The sequence below is a fragment of the Felis catus genome, chromosome A2, assembly GCF_018350175.1.
Source record: "Felis catus isolate Fca126 chromosome A2, F.catus_Fca126_mat1.0, whole genome shotgun sequence".
Lineage (NCBI taxonomy): Eukaryota > Metazoa > Chordata > Mammalia > Carnivora > Felidae > Felis > Felis catus.
This window is the reverse complement of record NC_058369.1, coordinates 164684902-164694921: the sequence shown is the minus strand read 5'-3', so window position 1 is coordinate 164694921 and position 10020 is coordinate 164684902. Positions and strand designations below refer to the sequence as shown.

The 10020-nt window shown below is 48.8% G+C and overlaps 1 long non-coding RNA gene across 1 annotated transcript; it reads right to left on the bottom strand.

Moving 5' to 3' along the window:
- Window positions 1–6304: 6304 nt before the first annotated feature.
- On the bottom strand, window positions 6305–9376 carry LOC123384170. Its single transcript, XR_006594906.1, has 2 exons — window positions 8468–9376; window positions 6305–6561 (listed from the first exon to the last, which is right to left on the bottom strand). It is a non-coding gene; the product is annotated as an uncharacterized LOC123384170 (long non-coding RNA).
- Window positions 9377–10020: the final 644 nt, after the last annotated feature.

The following is a 10020-nucleotide window of genomic DNA, read 5'->3' as shown; positions in this document are numbered from 1 at the left end:
GTTTAGCCCTTTTGTCAGTTTTGGTTAGTTATTCTGGGAACTCGTTTGTTTCATGAATCTGTATTCAAGTGTGTTGGCGTTAAGTTTCTTTCACTGTTAAGTAGAACATTAGCTATACTTTGTACATTCTCTTTATCAGGTTGTAGAAACACTTCTATTAATAATCACTGGAAGTTCTTGTCAGAAACAGGTGCTGGATTTTGTCAAATGTTCTTTCTGCATCTGTTGAGATCATCATACGGCTTTTTGTTTGTAATTTGTAAATATGATGGATTATGCCAAGTTTCGAATGTCAGATCAACCTCACGTTCCTGGGATAAATCCCTCTTGGCCACAATGCATTACATACTTATTTATATATTTATAAACATATATATTTCAAGTTGCTAAAATTGTGTTAAGAATATGTGCATCCATAGGGCACCTGGGCGACTCAGTCAGTTAAGCATCTGACTCTTGATCTCAGCTCAGGTCAGGATCTCACGGTTCGTGGGTTTGAGCCCCATGTCAAGCCCTGCACTGACACCATGGAGCTTGCTGGGGATTCTCTCCCTCCCTCTCTCCCCCCTCCCTCTTTCTCTCTCTGCCCCTCCCCCATTCCTGCTCTCTGTCCCTCTCTCTAAATAAATATTTGAAACCGAAAAAGAATATGTGCATCCAAGTTCTTGATACATATTGGCCTGTGGTTTTATTGTCTTGTATTGTCTTTCTAGTGCAGGTATCACTGCAACACTGGCCTTAGAGAATGAATTGGAAAGTATTCTCTCCTCTTCAGTTTTCTGGAAGTTTCTGTAGAACTGGTATTATGTCTTCCTTAAATTTGGGTAGATTTCACCAATACAGCTGTAGTTTTCTTTATGTGAAGGCTTTTAATTATACAAACCCATTTTTTTCATAGATGTAGGAACATGAAACACACCTGCTCCTTCCTGCATGGGCTCAACAGGCTGGCTTTCAAGGAATTTGTTCCTTTTATCTAAGTGGTAGAATTTTTTGGCATAAATTGTTCATAATATGCTCTTATCCCTTTAACGTGTGCCGAACCTGTTGGATTTTTGTCTCACTCCTGATGTCAGCATGCTGGACCTCACCTTGTCATTTCCCACCGGTCTTGTTAGCGACTTATCAGTGTGGTTGATCTTCCCTGAGAACCAACCTTTGGTGTCATCGTTTTTTTCTATTGTTTATCTACCATCCAGTTCATTGATTTCTGTTCTTATCTTTATTGTCCTCTTTCTTCTGCTTAATTCAAGTTTCATTTGCTCTTTGTTCGCTAGTTCGTGTGCGAGGGAAGACCACTGATGAAAATGTGACTCTTCCTTACACTGAAAACACTGCCCTGTTTGCCGCTTGCACAGGGTTCGTTCATGTCACCACAACGTGTACCACAGCAGAACGAATAACCCCACCCTGCAGGGTAACGAAGCCTGCTTTAAGATCAAATGGAACAGGTCTGAACTCTACCCCACTCGGCCTCCACCTTAAATCTAGATTACCTCCAGAGCCCCTTAAATGTGTGCTACAGGAAACCCTATGTTAGAATATGTTTGTCACAGAAAATCGTGCTTACTCTCTTCAAGTCGTGAACAATGTTTGCCACAGAAAACCGAATGCAGTTACCAACCTGTTATAATTAACGTGGTGACCCTGACCTGGCCATTCTCTTATGAGCAAAATTGCCTCTGAATACACTGAATAAATTGTCTTGCTAGCTTGCAGAATATCTCAGACTACAGATCTAGATCTTTCTTCTGCCAACCAAATTTAACCTTAAAGTGGAAGTCTGAGCACAAGTTCCAGAACAGAATGGGAAATCTCATTCCTGACGGCATGTACCTCGCAAACAGGCACCCAGGAAAATGTCTCAATCAGATGGTGACATCAGTCCTCCGCTCCTTAGGTGGTTTCGATTCAGCTTCAGAATCCTCTGAGGTCCATGCATGTGCACGGGCAGGGGGGCGCAATGCTTTGGCTGTGGTAGCACCCCTCCCCGCGTGCCCAGCACCCCTGCCAAGGCCCCCCTGTTCTCTTGGTGTCCAGGCTCTGCTGGAATTCTCCATGCTGCACCCGGGGGCTCCTATCACGCTGCTTGCCTGATGAGAAGACTGAAAATCTTCTTCGAGAAGCTTTGGTGCCAAGAAACCACAAAAGGCTTTCTCTTTGCCGTGAAATTTGATGTTATCAAGAGCTACGGGCGATAGGAGATCGGGCAGGCTTTGCTAGCCCCGAGAGGGCAAGGGGGTCACAGGAGAGACAGACTTGCCCTCATCTGTGCTCTGTGGGCACGTTTGAGCTTCGAGAAGGCACAGCGCCACCTCCTTCTCCAACACCACCGTCTTGATGACATCATCACCACATGTTCGTGCTGTCACACGAACCTTCTCTCCTATTCCTCCTTCCTTTCTCTGGGCCTTTCTCCTTCACCCACCACCAGTCTTCAGCACCAGCGTCATACGTGTCTTCCCGGCAAAGCCCACAGACTATAAATCTAAAGGAAGCTGTACGTGTATTTCTCTACACCTTTCATTTTTAGGGAACATCTGAAACCGGAAGTCATCGAGCATTTCCAAAGAGCCAGGCACTGTTGGGTGTGCCAACTCATTTAATTCTCAAACAAGTAGATGCTATTATTACCTGACATGACAGGTGAAGAAACAGGCACAGAGGAGGTGAAGTAACTTGCCAGAGATCTCTTGAGTAGTAAGAAAAGACCTGGAACCAGATCCTGGTCCTGTTCCAGAACCTGCACTCTTAGTCCCTACACTGTGGATTATATGTTTTCAGTCATTTAGTATACATATTATTATACATAGTTGTTGAAAATACTATGTTATGGACCACATTCTTCCACTATACACAAAAATAAACTCAAAATGGACTAAAGACCTAAATGTGAGACAGGAAATCATAAAAATCCTTGAGGAGAGCACAGGCAGTAATTTCTCTGACATTGGCCGTAGCAACTTTTTCTAAATATGTCTCCGGAGGCAAGGGAAATAAAAGCAAAAATAAACTATTGGGACTACATCAAAATAAAAACTTTCTGCACAGTGAAGGAAACAACCAACAAAACTAGAGGACAGCCTATGGAATGGGAGAAGATATTTACAAATGACATATCTGATAAAGGGCTAGTATCCAAAATATCTAAAGAACTGATACAACTCAACACGGGGAAACAAATAATCCAGTTAACAAATGGACAGAAGACATGAACAGACATTTCTCCAAAGAAGACATCCAGATGGCCAACAGACCCATGAAAAGATGCTCAACATCCCTGATGATCAGGGAAATACAAATCAAAACCACCATGACATATCATCTTACATCTGTCAGAATGGCTAAAATCAAAAACACAAGCAACAACAGGTGTTCGCTGTTGGCGAGGATGTGGACAAAAAGAAACTTTCTTGCACTGCTGGTGGGAATCCAAACCGGTGCTGCCACTGAAAAACAGTGCGGAGGTTCCTCAAGAAGTTAAAAACGGAACCACACTATCAGCTAGCAATCGCACTGTGAGCTATTTACCCAAAAAATATGAAAACATTCATTCAAAGGGGTGCAGGCACCCCTATGTTTATTGCAGCATTATTTGCAATAGCCAAGATGTGGAAGCCGCCCAAGCGTCCACCCACAGATGAATGGATGAGGAAGATGTGGGCTATACATACAATGGACTATTACTCAGCCATAAAAAAGAATGAAATCTTGCCATTTGCAACACGGATGGAGCTAGAGAGTATAATGCTGAGTGAAATAAGTCAGTCAGAGAAAGACAAATACCCTATGATTTCATATGTGGAATTTCAGAAACCAAACACATGAGCAGAGGGAAGAAAAGAGAGAGGGAAAGAGGCAAACTAGAGAACGGAATCTTAACCATAGAGAACTTACCAGAAGGGAGGTGGGTGGGGGGATTAAGGATGCACTTGTGATGAGCACCAGGTGATGTGTGAAACTGTTGAATCACTGTATTGTACACCTGAAACTAATACCACACTGTATGTTAACTAACTGGAATTTACATAAAAACTTGCTTCAAAAGAAAACTCTGTAATGGTAAAAAGATATAGAGGGACACACGGATGGCTGCCTCATCTGCCATGACTTTCCATGGGAAACTCCACTGTAATGTGTGGGTTTCCAGGAACACACCTGCCACGGGAAGCAGGAACTGTGTTTGTCCTACCACCAAGCTGCAGGACGGGACCAGCCAGAGGTCTCCACGACGTTGGATTTCTTGTTACGGCGACAGGCCGTAGCAACACGGGTTGTCCGAACAGCCTCATGTCTGCTGGCACAGCACGTGGCCATGGAAACAGAGTAACCAAGGCAAAGTCACGGTCGGGCTGATGTTCAAAGGTCACCCGCCCTGCGTGTCGTCATGCCAGCCTCATAAGGTCAGTGCTGCTCACGGTGTGTCAGACGGGCTCAGCACCCGGCCAGCAACATCCTGACGTGAACAGGTGACGGCGGGTTTTGGAGAAAAAGCAACGGGAAGGAAAGGAAGGGGAGCCAGGCCACGCTGGGGCTGGGGAGCCAGCGTGGGGCCCGCTGTGGACACGTCACAGTAGCTACGAGCAAAACAGGCCAGAAACTCACTCTTTAGGGCGAAGCTGCTCCCCAAAGGTGAGGGTACCCGTGAGCTATATTCTTGGAAGGGGGGTCCACACCTCCCGTGAGCGGGTTCTCCCGGCATACAGGCCCCTGAAGGCAGGTCCCGGACCCCGTGTGAGACACGCTGACGTGCCCCGCAGCCTATTCCAAGCTGAGGGAGCACCGGCCATGCCCTGCCCCCCGCACCGATTCCAGGGGCTTGGGAAACCCTTGCCCTTCCTTACCACGCTGCCACAGTCCCCTCGATTGTCCTGCCATCCCCTTGATCAGTTCACAGGCTTTCCGAGACCCACCAAGAGGGTGGGCGCGGCTCTCCCAGGGTCTCCCTGCCATCCTGGGGCGGGGGGGGGGGGGGGGAGGGACACACCTGGGCTTTGCATCGACCTCCTCTGAGCACCTGCTCTCCCCTCCCCCAGCCCGCACCTGTAGCCTCATTCAGCTGCCTAGGACTAACCCCCAGCCACCAGGAGTCACTCACACCTTCTCCAATCCCTGCCCCCACGTGTTCAGGTCCCCTGCTCCCCACCCCCCCCCCAACCTCTACTCCCAGAGTCACATCTGTCCCTCTCTATCACTCCCCAAGATGAGTGAACACAGATATCGAGAGTCACATAGCCTGGTGGCCATTTTTCGGGATGTAAATAACAAACACAGGAGACGGAACAGCGGAGAAGACGTGGCTTTAGGTCAGCCTCTGAAGCCACCTTCTGAGATGCCACCCAATGACACGGTGTCTACACCGGGTGGCTGTAGCCAGTCATAGGATTATCCTTCATTTTATTTCAACACACTTCACCATTGGAGAGGGAAAATACAGTCTGATGAGAATCTTTGCTCTGGGAAACTTAGTTCTCAGAATCTCTTCAGAGATTCCCAACAGAAAACTCTAGAAGCATGTATTCTACGAGGGAGCTGCCAAGTTGTCTTCTTTGAGAGCTGGCCAAGAAGATGCATGGTCTGGTCAGAAACTCAGACACCAGGAGCTTCTCTGATGGTGCAGAGGGTCCCCAGAGTCCCAGGGCAGCGGCAGGGAGTCTGGAGGGGAGAGCTAAGAACACGGTTTAGTCCCGTGCGTGGCTCGGGGCTCTCCAGGGGCACCCGGGCTGGTTCTTACAGACCCAGTCCTGAATAAATCATCCTGAAAAACAGCTTGAAACTGTGGCCCTACACCAGAAAATGTGGACGGGTAATTCAATTTTTAAAAACAGCATAGAAAACACTGCCAGATGGTTTCCAAAATGACGACAGAAAATTTGCAAACATATTCCTTTTTTTAAAGTTTATTTATTTATTTTGAGAGAGGGGGAGGTGGGGTAGAGAGAGAGGGAGAGAGAATCCCAGGCAGGCTCTGCAGTGTCAACACAGAGCCTGGTTTGGGGCTCAAACTCACAAACCATGAGATCATGGCCTGAGCTGAAGTTGGACGCTTAACCGACGGAGCCACCCAGGTGCCCTGCAAACACATTCCTAAAGTCAGGTGGTCCCCTCCCTCTGGCACCAGCAGCCCAGCCTCCTGTGGAGAAGTCGCCCAGGACAGTGCCAGTCCAGCAGCCCCGACCCTGGCACCCTGCAGGAGATGCGCTGGGGCTGGCTTGCACCCAGGGAGCGTTGTTACGATTGCAAATTTCTGGAATGTTTTACTTTTTGCCACCAGAAGGGATACCATTAACTTGGGCACGACTGAGAAGGTTTTTTTTTTTATTGAGGAAAGCACACAAAAGAGTGGCCCAAATCGTGCTGAAGGACCAGGAACAGAGTCGTTGAGCACAGGGCCTCCAGCTCCAAGAGAAACCGAGGTCCAAAGAAAGGCCGTTCTTGCGAGGGAAGCTGCAGGCAAGTGTGCGTCCATGGACAGAGGGGCACCCCAGAGTGCGGACGTAGGGGCGCCCAGGAGTGCTGGCTCAGGGTCTCTTTCCAAACATTGGGCTTCACTGCACCAACCTGGTTACATTAATGAAACACCACACCTCACCTACAGGGTCTCAGGAAGCATTGTGCACCTGTCGCGAAGTACAGAGAGAGCCATAGATATAACCGTAGACACATATGCACACACACAGACAGGGGAAAAGGAAAAAGGACAACGCCCCCTTGGCAGTTGTTATGGGTTGACCTGCGTCGTCCCCAAAATGCCGGAGGCCTAACCCCACTACCTCGCAATGTGATCTCACCAGCTCTGCAGAACTAATCGCGTTAAAACAGAGTCAGTAGGGTGGCCCTGACTGGTGTCCTTACAAAGGGGGAAAAGTTGGACACAGAGATAGAGGTGCATGTAGGGCATGACGACGTGCATTCACGGGAAGGTGAAATGGCCATCTAGAGGCCACGGAGAGAGGCCTCGTGAGGAACCAGGCGGGCCGGCACCTTGATCTCAGACTTCCGCCCATAGAACCACAAGCCAGTAAATCTCTGCCGTGCAAACCACCCAGTCTGTGGCAGATTTGTGTGGCAACCCTAGAAAACTGATACACTGGCATATAGTAGGTCCCCAATAAAATCTGAAGATTTGGGGCACCTGGGTGGCTCAGTCGGTCAGGCGGCCGACTACGGCTCAGGTCATGATCTCGCGGTCCGTGAGTTTGAGTCCTGCATCGGGCTCTGTGCGGACAGCTCGGAGCCTGGAGCCTGCTTCTGATTCTGTGCCTCCCTCTCTCTCTTCCCCTTTCCTGCCTGGTCTCTGTCTCTGTCTCTCTCTCTCTCTCAAAAATAATAAACATTTAAAAAAAATTTTTAATAAATAAAATAAAATCTGATGATTAAATATAAATAACAGACTTAAATATAAATAACAGCCCGCAGACTTCTCTGTCATCCTTTTTTCTTCCTCCAGGAACAAGTGAGACTAACAGAGTGACCAGTGTTCTTAAGCGAGGCGCACCAAAAGTCAACCATATTCCTGTGGGGGGAGGGGGGTCCAACATCGCCCAACGAGAAGCTGGAACACAAGCTTATCTCCTGATCACTGTCTCGGAAACCACGCGTGTTCTTTCTGACAATGCACAGTTACGAGAACGGAAACGCCTGCAGCTGAACTTCTCGGGGATGGACAATCTCTGCCCTGAGACTGGGCAGAAAAACACCTTGTATTCTGAATGAGCAAACGGGAGTCGTCACCGGTTCTCACTAAAGTCTTCCACTGCCTGAAATAACACAGAAATGGAGGGAACCCCCCAGGTGCTGTTGCCGGGAGGTGGCTGGGCTTCTGACTGCCCACAGCCTGCGACAAAGACTTCTATTTCTGCTCCACGTGTTTCTGCGTGCACCCTCCGGGGGACACTGCTGCTCCGATCGCCGTAGGTCCCCGCCTGGATGCAGGGCCGAGAGGCAGAAGGAGCCAGAAATTATAAGCGCTGCTCATGACAGCGCATAGGGGGCACTCCAAACCCGTTAGCCGGTTTCCGCACCTGGGGTGTCTTACAATTTCTGTTCTTGTGATTAAAAGAAGTCAAAGTCAGGGGAGGAGCCAAGATGGCGGAACAGCACGGGAGCTTTTTTGTGTCTCGCGACGGTGAAATGCAGCCCGATCAACACTGAACCATCCGGCACACCTAGAACACTGATCTGAGGATTAACACGACCATCCGCACAACCGGAACCACAGAATTCAGCAGGTAGGCGACAGGGAGAGGTGAACGGGGGACAGAAAGCGGCGGAGGGCAGGGAGCCGTTTTTGCAGGCGGAGAGAGGATGGAGAGGCGGGGGGCTGAACACGGGAAGAGCAGCCCCCCAAAAGCAGCTGGAGAGAAAGAGGAAAAGTGGGAACTGCCGCAGAGACCGAAGTGAAAAGGGAGAAAGGACAGGGTTTAAATGCCATCAAGACTCTATAAACAGGGGAGCGGCTCGGTACCTGGGGGGGCTCTGGCGGGAAGGGCGGATCCTCGGGAGCAGAGTCAAGTCCGGTGGGTCTTCGGGCCCCACGGGAGAGGCGGTTCCCCTGCCGGGAGGACATCTGGCAGAGGCGGCGCGGCCCCCCACGGGCAAAGGTGCCAGCAGCCCCCGGAGAACGGCCACGCTCGCTGGTGCTGGGACGGGGTCGTTGGGGGTGAAGCCGGGGCCAGGTGCGCCTTGCGATTTGCCACCATCCCTGAAACGCTGCTGCCGCGCGACCGCCTGAACTTTTTCTGGGGCGGGCTGGCACCCGGCCGTAGTCCCCGGGGTCGGCAGCAGCACGGTCCCGCGACCGCTCTGGGGGGCGGCGGGCACCGGCCTTGGCTCCGTGAGACCCTCCGCAGAGGATGTGAGCGGGTCAGAGCTCAGTCCCTCAGAAGTGAGGGGTCGGGAACCACAGCCGCGTCGGAGATAAAACTCAGGAGGGAGGCGCCGCCTGGGGTTCGGTCACGGGCACTGTAAAAGCCGGGAGCGGACGGAAGCCGGAGAGGAAGGATGGGTGCGCGACTGCTGGTCCAAGAGACCAGAATTCCAATACCAGAGACCGGGTGGCTGGGTGACGCCATTTTTACCGCTCCCACGCATGCGCATATGCACCTACCAGCGCCACAATACTCTACCGCAGTAGGCGAGCAGCGCCATCTAGTGGAAAACGGAGCCATTCCACTAAGCCCCGCCCAGCTTGGGCCAACCTCCCTCTTCATAACACAAGTCTCTGCGCTGGCTTAGATTACAAACTGTAAAGCTCTTCACCGTTTGACTTCTAGGGGAAAACGAGGTAATTTCTATCATATTTCAGATTGTTCGCTAATCCATCTATTCAATTTTCTTTTTTTTCTTTTCTTTTTTTCTCTTTTTCGTTTCTTTTTCTTGAATACAGAAAGAGAAAAAAATTGTTTTTATTTTCAATTTTTATTAAAAATATTTTTAATTTTTTTCTATTATATTTTTTACATTTGTGTCAACTTTTCAAATTCTATTTTACTTCCATTATTTCATTTTATTCTATTTCAGTGTATTCATTTTTTTCAAATTTTCAAATGATTTTTTTCCTTTCCCCTTTTTTCTCTAATCCATCAAGCCCCTTTCAACACCCAGACCAAAACACACCGAGATCTAGCATCATTTATTTTATTTTCTTGTGTATGTTTGTTTTTCATTTTTTAATTTTAATTTTTTTTACCTCATTAATTCCTTTTCTCCCTTCAAAATGATGAAACAAAGGAATTCACCCCAAAAGAAAGAGCAGGAAGAAACAACAGCCAGGGACTTAACTAACACAGATACAAACAAGATGTCTGAACCAGAATTTAGAATCACAATAATAAGAATACTAGCTGGAGCTGAAAATAGATTAGAATCCCTTCCTGTGGAGATAAAAGAAGTAAAAGCTAGTCAGGATGAAATTAAAAATGCTGTAACTGAGCTGCAATCTTCAATGGATGCCACAGTGGCAAGGATGGGTGAGGCACAGCGGAGAATCAGTGATATAGAGGACAAACCTATGGAGAA